This window comes from Panicum virgatum, chromosome 6N (assembly GCF_016808335.1).
Source record: "Panicum virgatum strain AP13 chromosome 6N, P.virgatum_v5, whole genome shotgun sequence".
NCBI lineage: Eukaryota > Viridiplantae > Streptophyta > Magnoliopsida > Poales > Poaceae > Panicum > Panicum virgatum.
In genome coordinates this window covers 40,409,356-40,419,981 of record NC_053150.1, presented here as the reverse complement: position 1 = coordinate 40,419,981, position 10,626 = coordinate 40,409,356, and the positions used below count along the sequence as shown (strand labels likewise).

Sequence of the window (10,626 nt, the reverse complement as noted above, 5' to 3'; positions counted from 1 at the left end):
TTTTCATGCGGAGACTAGAAGAGGTGCGCTAGAATCCTAGCGCGCCTAACCAAACAAGGCCAATCTCTTCCTCTACTAGTCTACCAGGTAATGCCGTAACCTGTAATGTATATTGATTATTTGATTAATGAGCCATAAGTTTTATTGGGGTTCTCAATTTCTAATTCAATGTATTTATTAAATATGTTAGATGTTGCCTCCGAAGCACTTGTCGGGTGCTCAGAAAAGAAACAAAAGAAAACGAGAAGAGCAGTTGATTGAATCACAGAAAGGTGCTCTACATAAAAATTTTCAAGCTACGAGTAATGCTGAAGTCACTCAAGATCAGAGGCAAGAATTTGTTGCAGAAGTTGATCCCAACGAAGGTGCTACAGAGGAGAAAAATTTAGATGATGAAGCTAATGCCAATGAGCATACTCAGGCTCCGGAAGGTGAAACTTTACAACCGTCAAATGATACTGAAACAACAAATATTGATGAACAAGACGATTCACTTTTGAGTATCTTTGATCCTAGAACATGGGGAAATCTTAACAATAGAAATAGAGATATCTTAATTGAGAAAGGACCTGTGAGAGAAATGGACCTAGAATTCCCTTGTGATCCACTTGGCAGGCATTTTTCTTATGTTTACTACTCCAAAAAATTATCTAATGGTGAGTTTGTTGACAGAAAGTGGTTGGTTTATTCTAAACATGTGGACAAATTTTATTGTTTTTGCTGTAAGTTGTTCAAATCAGATCAGAACAAGTCTTTATTAACATCTGATGGATTAAAGGATTGGAAGCATCTCAGTGAGAAATTGAGAACACATGAGAACAGTAAGGAGCATATGACAAACATGAGTACATAGCATGAGCTTCGTCATATATTACGGACAAATCAAACACTTGATGATGAGATGCAACGGGAGATTGCAAATGAAAAGGAGCGTTGGAGGAAGGTTTTGGTAAGAATAGTTGCTGCTATCAAGTTTCTTGCCAAAAATAATTTGGCCTTCCGTGGATCAAATGAGAAGATCTGTCAAACTAATAATGGTAATTTTCTTGGCACCATTGAAATGATGGCTGAATTTGATCCTGTGATACAAGAACACATTAGGCGCATTCAAAATAATGAACTTTATCATCATTATCTTGGCCACAATATTCAGAATGAGTTAATATCTCTTCTTGCTGAAGCTGCAAAAACCAAATATTAAGAGTTGTCAAGGATGCAAAGTATTTCTCTGTCATCTTGGATTGTACCCCAGATGTGAGCCATCAAGAGCAAATAATTTTAATTGTGCGTTGTGTCAATATGTCAACTAAAATTCCAAGAGTGGAGGAGTTCTTTCTAGAATTCTTAAAGGTTGATGATACATCTGGAGAGGGACTATTTACTGTATTGTTGGATGCATTAGCCAAAAATCATTTGAATGTAGTTGATGTGAGAGGTCAAGGCTATGATAATGGTTCCAATATGAAGGGACACAACAAAGGTGTTCAGAAGCGTTTACTGGAAATTAACCCCAAAGCATTATATATGCCATGTGCATGTCATAGTCTGAACCTCACTCTTTCTGATATGGCAAAATCCTGCAGACAAGCTCTTTCATTCTTTGGAATTATACAGCGGATATATGTATTGTTTGCACGTTCTACCAAAAGGTGAAAGATATTGCTTGACAATGTTCCAAAGCTCACTGTCAAACCCTTATCTAATACTCGTTGGGAGAGTCGAATAAAGAGTATGCAATTTATTAGGTATCAAACTCCACAAATAAGGAAAGCTCTGAAGGAATTGGAGAAGTCTACAACTGATGTTCGTGACCCAGCAGCAGTAAGTGATGCTCAATCTTTGTTTAGTGCACTTGGGAATTTTGAAGTCATTGTTGGTATGATTATTTGGCATGATATTTTATTTTCTGTAAATACGGTGAGCAAAAAGTTGCAATCTAAGATTGTGTGGCTAGATGCTACTCTCAAACAAATTGAAGGCCTCATATCATATTTTCAGAAGTACAGAAATGAAGGCTTTGATTCTAGTATTGAGATTGCCAAAACTATTGCATCTGATATGGATATAGAGCCAAAATTTCCTACAAAGCGTCAAGGAAAAAGGAAGAAGCAATTTGATGAAATAAATGATCAAGATGAAGAACTACAACGATCATCTCTGGAATCCTTCAAAGTTGAGTACTTTCTAGTCATTGTTGATGCTGCAATTATTTCGTTGACTAGTCGATTTGAGCAGCTGAAAACATTTGAAAAGGTGTTTGGTTTCTTATTCAACTCAGAAAATCTGAAGCCCTTAGATGATAACGATCTACAAAAGTGTTGCACTATTTTTACAGATGCATTTACTCATGATAACTAATCTAATGTTGATCTAGATGATTTTTCTCTGAGTTGAAAGTACTACAGCTCACTTTGCCAGATAAGTTGATGTCAGCGACATAGATTCTTCAATTTGTCACAGATGTAGATTGCTATCCAAATGTCTCTATTGCTTATCGGATCCTCTTAACTATACATGTTACTGTAGCCTCAGCTAAAAGGAGTTTCTCCAAATTGAAGATACTGAGAAATTGTTTGAGGTCAACAATGCTACAGGACAGATTTAATGGCTTGGCTATGTGCTCCATTGAGGCGGAGATCATGGACAGTATTAATCTTGATGTTGTCCTTAATGATTTTGCATCAAGAAATGCTCGTAGATATTTCTTTAAGAAGAACGGAAGGCTTATTATACATGGAATTATTGGAGTTTGGTTCTTATTGAGGTAATCATAATTCACATAATCATTATAATAGTTTCATGTTTCTACCATTTTAGTTTGTAATATTGATATTATTCTTCATGAATTACATATATTGTTAGAATTTCTATACTCCTTTTAATTACTGTCTCAAATGAAAAACAGTTGGTCTAAAGGGCCCATAATGTCTGGCTCGCCCCGGGGCCCTTGAAAACTATGAGCCGGCCCTGGGCCTGCCTGCTCTGCTCCCTGACGGATATCCAGCAGAGGAACTCTCACTATTGGAAAACTGGCCATAGACACCGGTTGGTGAAGGGCTAAGGTACCGGTTTTTGAACCGGTACCCGGAAACCGAGACCAATAGTCATGGTCATCCCTGACGGATATCCAGCAGAGGAACTCTCACTATTGGAAAACTGGCCATAGACACCGGTTGGTGAAGGGCTAAGGTACCGGTTTTTGAACCGGTACCCGGAAACCGAGACCAATAGTCATGGTCATGAGCACCGGGTAGAAAAAGTGGGAGGAACTCTCACTATTGGAAAACTGGCCATAGACACCGGTTGGTGAAGGGCTAAGGTACCGGTTTTTAAACCGGTACCCGGAAACCGAGACCAATAGTCATGGTCATGAGCACCGGGTAGAAAAAGTGGTTGGGGGTGGCCGGGTGGGATTCGAACTCAGGATCTCTCGTCTTCACGTGTACCTTTCTTACCATCTCACCTACACATCACTTTTGATGGAAAGATATATATTTTCCTTTTGAAGTAACTCATGGATGAGCCTAAGGTACCGGTTGGTAACACCAACCGGTGCCTTAAGAGCTTTAGGTTACCAACCGGTACCTAAGACTCATCCATAGGCACCGGTTGGTGGTACCACCCGGTAATAATGTAAAAATTAACACCCGGTAACTATGGAGAGCCAACCGGTACCTAAGGCTCATCTATTGGTCCCATCCATTTCTAGCATAGGTACCGGTTCATCTTTATACTGGTACTTTTGGGGTGGACCTTTGGCGTGTTTTCTACTAGTGTCTGCGCACGCGGTCCAAGGCCCGCCACAGTGCCGGATGTGCGTCGCCGGTGAGGCGGTGGCGTTGCCGTTGTCGCCGTGCCGCCGCAAGGCCACTTGCGTGCATGCGTGCACCACACTGTCGCCACGAGCACAACGGCATCCCTGGACGAGCATGCAAGCAGCGAAGAAGCGTCGCCACGAGCACAATGGCATCGATGGACGTGCATGCAAGCAGGGAAGAAGCGTCTCCGCTCCTCGATCACACCGCCGATCGAACCTGGCAAGAGAGCAAAAAATCGTGTACGGTGTGCAACGATTAGAGAACCGGTGGTGGAGCATGCCGCCGTGCACTGAGTCGAAGGAGGCTCTATCTTCCGTGCAACGCATCAATGGATGAACATCGAGCAAGCACGTAGAAGTAGGTAGGGCTCGTGCTCCGCACGGCGAAGAAGCAGGCCACGCACACCAGGGCGCGGGACCCGGACGGCGTCGTCGTCGCCGCACAGGCTGCGTCCTCGCACGCACCGCCGGTCAGTTGAGCGTGGCGCGACCAGAAAAACGTGCACCCCTAACACGGATGATGGTACGATCAATGCACGGCCGGTGAACCGATCGAGCGATCCACCTTTTGGTGCGCCGCCGCCTCTGCTCATGCGGCCCGAGTGGCGGAGACACCCTATCGGCGGGGTGGGGTGGCCGCCCCAGCTACCGGCGAGCTCACCCAAAGACCCCTGGTATTTTTACAGCGACCCCTACCCAGTTGCCTTTCTCCGTCTCCCGTCTACCCCTCCATGGCTGCCCTGGAGGCTGGAGCTAAAACTCAGAGGAAGCAAGCTGTCGCAGGGCTCACAGCTGGGCCTGATTTTTAGCTAGAACCCACACATGCCAAAGACCAAAGCCCAATACTCCTTTCACCTGAGCACTGGGAGCCAGCACCCACAGCTAGTGCCTAGCGGAGCAACCAGCACCCACAGCCAGCGGAGGAGTGGAGCAGCCCTAGCGGCGGTGGCGGCGGGCGTGCGGCAAGCCGATGAGGGACAGCATGGCCGCGTGGGCGCCGCAGGTCGCAGCGCAGGTGCTGCCCTGCTGGGCCGCTGTCCACTCAGACGCTGAATCCTCATGGAGGGAGAGGAGGATCAATTGCAAGGCCTAGCTGGGGCTGGGCATGGCTATGGCACGGCGCCGACGCCGGCGTAGGCAAGAGCATCATCCGAATAATTTAGGCACATCAACTCTTATACTTGGCATATATTGCTGTCAATATTGGGAAATCATCTGAACAATTTAGGCTAAATCTCGATGCTAAACAGGCTATATAATTTGGATTTGAAAGCTATTTAGTTCATTGTTGTTAATTTTGTTTCCCATGTTACTTTGATCCCTGTAATTTCATTTACCTCTGTGTGTGGATATCAAATGTATGCATAGTTGTAAGAACTAAAAATTTATTCTTCAAATTTAAGGTAACATTCTAAAACTTAGCTTGTAATTTGAAAAATTGCAATGTGTGAATGCGCTAATGTGGTGTGAATATTGTGTGTTTCTACATTTGATTTAGTGTCTTGCTAAAAGCCGCCCCACCTATAATATTTTTCTGGCTCCGCCACTGACCCTCCTGAATCAAACTGAATCTTTGGTGCGATGCATGGACGAGCTCTGCTGACGTGCATTGCACGGAACCAGCCGCTTCCCCTCTTGGCCGCCCAAGCACACCCGAAAATGAAATGAAATCAGAAGTAAGATGCCCCCCACCCCCCTCTCGAAATCCCAACTCTGAAATTTCAAACCCCCACACCTCCCCCACCGCCCCGAGCCCCCGAGCACCAGCACCAGGCAGTGAGAGCCAGAGGTCGCAACGTCGCCAATGGCGGCCACTCACATCGTCGAATCTCTATGCCAGGCGCTCCAAAAGGCCATCACCGCGCCCACCGCCCACCGCACGGTCATTGTCTCCTTCGTCCACCTCTCCCACTCGACCGCCCTCCTCGCCTTCCTGCACTTCCAGGCCAGCCCCGGCCGCGACCTCTAGAGCCTCCGGAATGCCGGCTGCCTCGACGAGCTGGCCTTCCTAGACGCCCTCCTCCGGGCCATCGCCATCGACGTCCTCCCCGCCCTCATCTCCGACCGGACCTCTGCACCGACCCTCGTCGTACTCTCCCGCGATGCCCGGTACATCAAGTCTTCGGCGAGTGTCGTCGGCAACAACTTCGTGCACAATGCCAACTGCATTTGCAACCACTTCACCGCACACGCCGACACCGCCAGCCAACATCCCCTGCGACTCCCCGCCCCGGAGCTGCTCTGCCGCAGCAAGGAGCTACTCCGTCGCCTGCACACCATTTGCTCGTAGCAAGTCACCATCTTTCGCTCCGACCCCGTCTCCGACTCGGACTCCGATTCTGACCCAGCAACGTGGTCATGACGTTCAAATGCCTCCACCTGACTTTGCTTTGCCTCGCACTTCAGAAGGTCGTCGACGCCCCTGCCATCGAGCTCCGCGTCACCATCGACGTCCCCCGCGCCTCCACTCCTCTGGCCTTCTCGGCATGGTACGCTTCTACGCTACCACGTGTAGCTGGAATGTTCGCAACCTCGGCCAGAGCACTACCATCACCGACCTCGACGCCTGCTTCGAGGTCATCGGCCTCGGCCTCCTCACCACGCTCAATAGTAACCCCACCTGTTGGCCCGCGCTCGCACTTCTGTTCGACTATGCCAGCCACATCAGGAAGAGCGTCGGAGTTGTGGGCGGCGACTTCATCAAATATGCCACTGGTATGTGTGACAGCCTGATCGCCCACATCATCACCGGCCGACACTTCCCTCTACTAGTCCCTCCCCTCGAGATGGTGATGAAGACACAGAAGTTCCGCCAGGATCTCGCCATGTTCAGGTCCAGCTACCTCTCCATCAACTCTGGGTCCGACATGTATACCACCGCCACCTTCGGTTCATCCGACAATGTTGAGAAAGAGTGCAAGGCAAACTTCTAGAGTATTCTTCACAATTCAAGAATGAGATATTTTCTATGGAGGACTCTAGAATTAGTAATAAAAGAATTTAGAAAATGTTAGAATATTTAAAAATTCTCTTTTTACTTTTATAAATATCTTGTCCCCTTTGGCCTATAAATATATACCACCTCCCTTGCCATGGCATCTATCCATGAGCATGGTACACAAGAAGTGGTAATGCTAGGAGAGAAGGGTGAGTGCTAGGCTAGCTACTAAAGAAGAGGTCGTTGTATGTTGTTGTGTAGTATTGTGTTGAAATAAAATTTTGTTTTATAAGTGCCAGTCTCCCAGTTAAGCCATATAAGTACTTAGTCTATAATTTGTGGTCCACTGAAGGTTGGCTACCACCCCGAATCACAAAAGGGTCTAGGCTTCATCTGTTGGTAGACTCTGACATCCGGAAGTGAAAAGATGCTGCTGCTGTCAAAAGGACCCAATACACTAAGTAACTAGAAATTAAAGAGGCTGACCGACTCTAAAGTGAGTTAGTGTGTCATAGGTGTAGATCCTCAGCTTAGTGGGTATCAGGGGCAACCCTAGTTTTCCAAAAGACACCTCCAGAACCGCCCCCGGCTCCGACATCTCTACCACCTCCTTCTCATGCACTGCCCCTGGATCCGACATCTCTATCACCTCCTTCTCATTCTCCTCCTAGGCAACAGTTCAAGATCCACCTGTCAGTTGATTTTCAGATGTACAGTCTTTGGCTGCGTTGGTTACGTGAGTGAGAATTTATGTCAAGGAATAAGGAACTATGTTATTTACGTGAGGGAGAATTTCATGTCAACGATTAAGGAGTTAGCTCAGATGTACAGTTCCGCCGCAGCAAGGAGCTACTCCGTCGCCTGCACACCATCCGCTCGCAGCAGGTCACCATCTCCCACTCCGACCCCGGCTCCGACTCGGACTCTGATTCTGACCCCAACACCGACGATAATGTGGTCATGGTGTTCGACGGCCTCCACATGACTTCGCTTTGCCTCGCACTTCAGGAGGTCGTCGGCGCCCCTGCCGCCGAGCTCCGCGTCACCAACGATGCCCCTAGTGCGTCCCACTCCTCCGGCCTTCTTGGCATGGTATGCTTCTAGGCTATCGCGTGTAGCTAGAATGTTCGCAACCTCGGCCGGATCAGCGCCATCACCAACCTCAATGCCAGTTTCGAGGTCATCAACCTCAGCCTTCCTCACATGCTCAACACTGACCCCCACCTACCGACCCGAGCTCGCGCTCCTCTTCGACTACGCCAGCCACATCAGGAAGAGGGTCGGAACCATGTGCGGCGACTTCATCAAGTACTCCACCTGTATGTGCAACAGCCTGATCACCCACGCCATCGCCAGCAAGCACGGCCCCCTGCTGGTCCCGACCCCCGAGATGATGGCGAGAATAGAGAAGCTCTGCCAGGATCTTGCCATGTTCAGGTGCCGCAACCTCTCGATCGACTCGGGGTCTGACACGGACACCGCCTCCACCTCCGGTTCGTCCGACACCTCCAGCAGCGCCCCCGGCAGGCTCCTCATATGTGATGTTTTCAAATCCACTCATTTTTTCTTTATCATGTTTTGGGTAACATTCAATTTTCTTATTTGTTGTAACCATCATTTTGTTGAAATCTGCAAGTGCCTATGATAAGTCCTCCATGGTACATTTTCAAGCTATTGCTTTTGCTCTGATTACAATTTTAGTTACTAAACTTATGTGACTCCTATCAAGATATGAAGATATGAATGTTAAAAACACAAAGAGGTCTATTCTGAACTCTAAGCCCTTCTGCACAAAAAGTTCTCCTATCAATATATGAAGATATGAATGTTAAAAACATAAAGAGGTCTATTCTGAACTCTGACCCTTTTGCACAGAAAGTTAATAACTGATTTCTATCAAGATAAGAATGTTAAAAACATAAAGAGGGTTGTTCTGAACTTCTGACCTTGGAACTATGCTCCTGCGTGTTTGAGGGAAAGTAAAATAGAGTGTGGACACGTTTAGGCTGTCCTGGTAACACTCAGCTGATAGATCTATCGGCGAGCATTACTCGTTCTTTGCATAGATGGTCGATCCTATTGTCATGATGAGACCTCACTGACGGCAAATTGTTGGGCACAAGCTCAAGAAACAACCTAAGTTACATCTCAAATTAAAATGGTTCCACATTTGCTCAACTGCAATAGCTTGATCAGGAAACACACCATGGTACATCTAAAGTTAAATTAAGATTATCATACATGATGCAAGTGATTATGAAAACTTATGGCATCTGCTACAAGGCTCCACAACAGTCAACTTAACTCTTATGGGAACTTTGTCCTTGATGTATGTTCTGATGGCCACAAGCGCTCTACGGGCTACCCTCAAACCGTTGCCCAAGGGGCTGCACTGTCCAATATGCTGTCAGAACACCTCCGAGTTGAACCATAATGGATGTCCAAGGTAAGGCACTCAAGTGACACTGCGTTCTTGAGGATATAACAGGTCAGCTCAACCAAAGCCTTTTGCAGAGCTGAACCCTGTGATCTTCACATTTTTGAGGTGGAAATGCTGGCCTTCAGCCTTCTGCCTCAACTGTGAGGATTTTTGAGACAATCAATTCATCCTTCATAGGTTTCTTTGATACCTATAAAGATGAAAAGGAAATGCAAGTAATTGGTCCAACACCGCGATCAGACATTCAAGCTCAAAGTCTCCAAGGAAGGAGACACAACAAGGAAAGAAACCAGAGAAAAATAGTCATAGGACCAAGGAAAGGATCCTAGATAAATGGTTAGGTGCTTGAGGCAGAGGAATCTTGTAGGCAGCATTAGTGTATCGACCACCTGCATAAACCAATACGCCACATGTCAGGTTAAAATAATTCACAAGCTATGACCACTGAGATGTGCACATACTGCTAATCATCTACCACAAAAAGTTTTAGATTACCTCATCACTAGAACATAATTCAAGAGTATCAGGATTTGGCATAATGGATGGCAGATAAGTACGAGCATAATAGATAACATCTGAATGTGACATGCTTAATTTCTTGAACTGCCAATCTTCTCCAAGCAATAGTTTTGGTTTTCCACAAAAGTCTAGAGTGGTGAGATTTGGAGCAAAATGGTTTAACAGCAACCTGAAGCCAACTATTAAGATTATGATAAGCGATACAAAATGGTTCGAGCTCCAATATCTTCACATCAATGCCTGAGTGATTTCTCATAATACAGTCAACTGCGTCTGCGAAATCACCACTGTATGTACATGCTTCAGGCCTAAGTGCATCCTTATTGAAGGTGAGGTTGTGATAACACCTCCAAGAACATAGAAAGGCATGAGACAGGCAAGCAGCACGAGCAGCATCACGCAATGGCATTAGAGAATGGATATGATGCCAAATATCCTGCATGGGCAAGCATGGGAACAGAATGTTAACATTGGGATTGTCATACTAAATTGTTACTTAAACAGAGAGAAAAATAGTAGAACCACATGGAGTAGCATTCTACCCTGGATAGAACTCGACATGATTCACACATCGCTTAGGTAGATAGTGAAATTGAATGTAACCTCGGTATGTAGATTGAGCATTGCATGCAAAAGTTTTTGTCTAACAGTGTTGTCAACTTTAAGTGGTTCTCCAAAAAAAAGAAGGTTCTGAAGGTATTGTTTGCTATTATCATGCAAATAGCTAATAGCTAACCAAAATGCACAGCATTATCATGCAAATAGCTAATTGCGTGTTATAAATAGGCTAAAGCAGCAATGAATTTAAGAGAAACTAAGATAACTCTAGGAACCCACAGTTGATCTAAGACTCACAATAGACAGGAAAACTACTAATTTATTAGCAGAGTAGAGGTATGCTAACAGCCGTTA

General features: G+C 45.9%; 1 pseudogene; it reads right to left on the bottom strand.

Moving 5' to 3' along the window:
- Positions 1-9,122: 9,122 nt before the first annotated feature.
- Positions 9,123-10,110, bottom strand: LOC120678159 (annotated as a pseudogene).
- Between the last annotated feature and the right edge of the window lie 516 nt (positions 10,111-10,626).